Source organism: Heterodontus francisci, chromosome 11 (assembly GCF_036365525.1).
Source record: "Heterodontus francisci isolate sHetFra1 chromosome 11, sHetFra1.hap1, whole genome shotgun sequence".
Taxonomy (NCBI): Eukaryota; Metazoa; Chordata; class Chondrichthyes; order Heterodontiformes; family Heterodontidae; genus Heterodontus; species Heterodontus francisci.
Window position 1 is genome coordinate 36,066,575 of NC_090381.1, and position 3,711 is coordinate 36,070,285.

The 3,711-nt window shown below is 42.5% G+C and overlaps 1 pseudogene; it reads left to right on the forward strand.

The window, feature by feature from the left end:
- Window positions 1-1,902: 1,902 nt before the first annotated feature.
- Window positions 1,903-3,225, forward strand: LOC137375017 (nucleolin pseudogene; annotated as a pseudogene).
- Window positions 3,226-3,711: the final 486 nt, after the last annotated feature.

The window sequence follows — 3,711 nt, forward strand, 5'->3', positions numbered from 1 at the left end:
TCTCTCTAATTTCTGAGCAAGTATTCCCATTTTGTAATGCACTTGAGCTTATCTCATTGAACTTGTTCATGCTATTTTGTGACAAAAAGCAAAATAATGGAAGTGGTAATAAACAGAATAAATGTTTGTGTCGGCCAGAAGCTTCTGGAGCATAAAACAAGGCCTAAATCTGCAGTAGAACTGCTTTTACTTCATGCCTTGGGCATTGGGATAAGACTTTGGCCTCAAACTTTTCCTCAAGTTGTCACATCTGGAATTAGCATAAAAAACATCATGGCAGGGGTGAGGGGAAAACACTAAGAGCTAAAAATTGGATTGCTCCTGTTTTCAAGTGTGGGGTCATGATTTGCAATCAGCCTGTGAGACAGGCATATTGTCATCCTTAATGTGCTCTTTTCTGCCAAGTACCATGGCAACTGTGACAAGCAGCTTCATGATGCAGAGCACTGTCTCCTCCAGAGGGCTTACATGCAGGCGTGCATGTCCCCCTCCAATTCTGCTCTGCTCCCTACAGTTATGGGTCACCTTGTCCTGCAAGAGAGAGACCTCTGAGAAAGAAGCACCATCACTTGATCTGACCATCACAATCAGCAGTTCAGATATTAGCACAGCACATAGCTGGAGGGTTATATAGAGACAGGATCAGCACATGGTGAGTCACTGGACATGAGTGTGCCGCAGCTAGGTCAGGGAAAAGGACAGTTCATTTACAAGCTCCCTGGAGGACATGGTCACAGACAGGTTCTCCTATAGGGGTCTCAGAAGAGGACTTTGATGGGGTGGCCTACAGATGAATGCTGCTGGTCATGCACACAGAGATGCTTGATGCACTGGCCTGCTCGACAGCCTGCTGTCACTGGCTAGGAGCATGGAGGAGTCCAGCTCCAATGTGGCACAGGGCATCACACAGAGCTTGGAGCCCATCCTTTTCAGTATGGAAGCTGTTTGGATAAAAGCTTTTGTACAATTTGGCTAGCTGTACACATGTGAACTCTGATGTCATGATATGTAAATAAAGGCTTTTGGGCAGTAGACATTTTATACACCACTGGCTGTATTATGAGATTGGACAGGAAACCCGAACAGATTAGAATAGCAACTCTGTTATCCTTGATGGGGAAGTATTGTTACAAGCTGTATTACACCCTGAGGAGAAGAAAAGCAAGACTTGACAGATTTTGGAGGGCTTGAAGTCGCACTTTGAGCCCTCTACTAATGTTATTTGTGAACGTTATGTGTTTTACAGTAGAGCTTAGGAACAGATGGAGAATATTGATCAATATGTGATGTCTAGCTGAGTCTTGTGAGTTTGAGCAACTGAGATAGGATTTGCTTAGGAACAAGAGATGCTGCTGTGAGAGCATGTTTTACTCTCAAGAAAGCTATTGACATGTACAGAAGTTCTTAGGTAGCTAATTAACAGATGAAGAGTATTGATAGGAGAACTGATGAGGCTGTGCACTATGCTGAGAGGCAGTTCAAGTCTTCCAAGCACAAGTCAATGATGAAAAGGAGGGACAACTTTCAGAAGGGCCTGCAGAAAGATCAAGGCCAGAGTACTGGATGGTAAAGGAAGCATGTCCAACATGGAGAAAGCAGTGCTGTAACTGCAAGAAGCTGAACCACTTTGCATGCAAATGTTTTGCTAGAGAGAAGAAAAGCAAGCCTGTAAAGATAGTTAATGGAGAGATGTCAGATGATGATTTTGATGAATCACTCTACACATTAGAACATGTCGGTGCTGTCAAGCCTTGAGGTAGAAAGTGGTTTGTGACTCTTGGAATGATGACTGTGGAAGGAGATCATCAAGTTGATGTGTGGTGTCAGATAGACACTGTTTCTGCGTGCAACATCATAAGCTTCGCAGACTAGTATGAAATTACTCAAGATGGTGGCCCAAATATGAAGCTGTCAAAGGTAAAGTTAAGGCTCTATAATGGAATGATGTTCACCCCAAGAGGACAAACCAAGCTGAGAATCCAATGCAACAGGAAGAAAGAAGAACTCCGGTTCCAGATAGTGGACACTAAACAAACACCCCTGATCTCAGCTGGAACAAGTCAAAAGCTTGGACTGGTAACTCTTCAGATAACAGAAGAAAAATCTATTCCCAAGCGTGCAGCTGCTGTGACTAAAAAAGCAAAGGAAGAAGTTGAGATAGTTGTCCCAAACAAATCTGAAAGGAGAAAGAAAGAGGAACAGAAGGATGAGACTGAAAATGGTGCATCCTTTTTGCTGTTTATTGGAACTTTGAACTCTAAAAAGGACTTTGAGGAACTAAAGAAAGCCCTGAATGGCTTCGTCATTAAAAAGAAAGTTTCAGTCACAGACGTCCGAATTGGATCTAGCAGGAAATTTGGTTACATCAACTTCGAAACGGCAGAACAACTGGAAATGCATTGGAATTCAATGGAAACAAAGTGCTGGGACTTGCAGTCAAACTTGACTAAGCACACAGCATGGAAAGCAATGCAGATAGCAAAAAAGAAAGGAACTGTAGGACATTGTTTATCAAAAATCTTCCATTCAAGATAACTGGATGGCCTCAAAGGGATTTTTGAAGAGGCTATTGACGTTGGAATTCCTGCTTCTTGATGGTTCAGGGACTCGGGGCATTGTATATATTGAATTAGAAAATTAAGCATTGGAACAGAAACAAGGCACTGTAGTTGAGGGCAGGGCTTGTTATTGATTTGACTGACAATAAGAGTATGTTAAATGTAAAGGGTGGTCAAATGCAACCAGATTTTGATACATTCATTGTAAATAATTTGGCATATTCGGCAACAGAAGAAACCCTTCAGAGTATTTTTGAAAAAGCATCATTGATCAAAGTACCAGAAAGGAATGGCAGACCAATAGGGTTTGCATTTGTGAAATTTGATTCTACTGAGGATGCTAAAGAAGCTCTTGAGAATCACAACAGTACAGAAATTGAAGGGAGAACTGTAAGGTTGGATTTCAGCAATCAAGGACACAGTAGTGGTGATGGTCCCAGCAAGACATTTATTTTCGTGGCCTTTGTGATGACTGAACTGAAGAAACTTTAAAAGAAGCTTTTGAATGAGCTGGGAGTGCTCGAATTAAAACAGAGAATCTGGAAGTTCAAAAGGTTTTGGTTTTGTGGACTTGCCATCAGAAGAAGATGCAAAATCAGCTAAGGAAATGATGGAAGATGGAGAAATTGGTGGATGCAAAATTACACTTTGCTCAACTGAAGGGTGAAAACCAGTGAGATGGTTGAGGCTTTGGAAGGGCTAGAAGTGGATGGGGTGGATTTGGAGGATTCAGAGGCTGAAAGACGACTCCTCAAGGAAAGAAAATCAAATTTAATTAATAAAGGTTAATAGGACTGCTTTACTTCTTTGTGGTCAGACAGACCCTCTGTTGATTTGCCCCAGAGTTGGACATTCCAGAGTTTGTTTAGTTTAGTTTAGAGATACAGCACTGAAACAGGCCCTTCGGCCCACCGAGTCTGTGCCGACCATCAACCACCCATTTATACTAATCCTACACTAATTCCAAATTCCTACCACATCCCCACCTGTTCCTATAATTCCCCTACCACCTACCTACACGAGGGACAATTGCTAATGGCCAATTTACCTATCAACCTGCAAGTCTTTGGCATGTGGGAGGAAACTGGAGCACCCGGAGGAAACTCACGCAGACACAGGAAGAACTTGCAAACTCCACACAGGCAGTACCCAG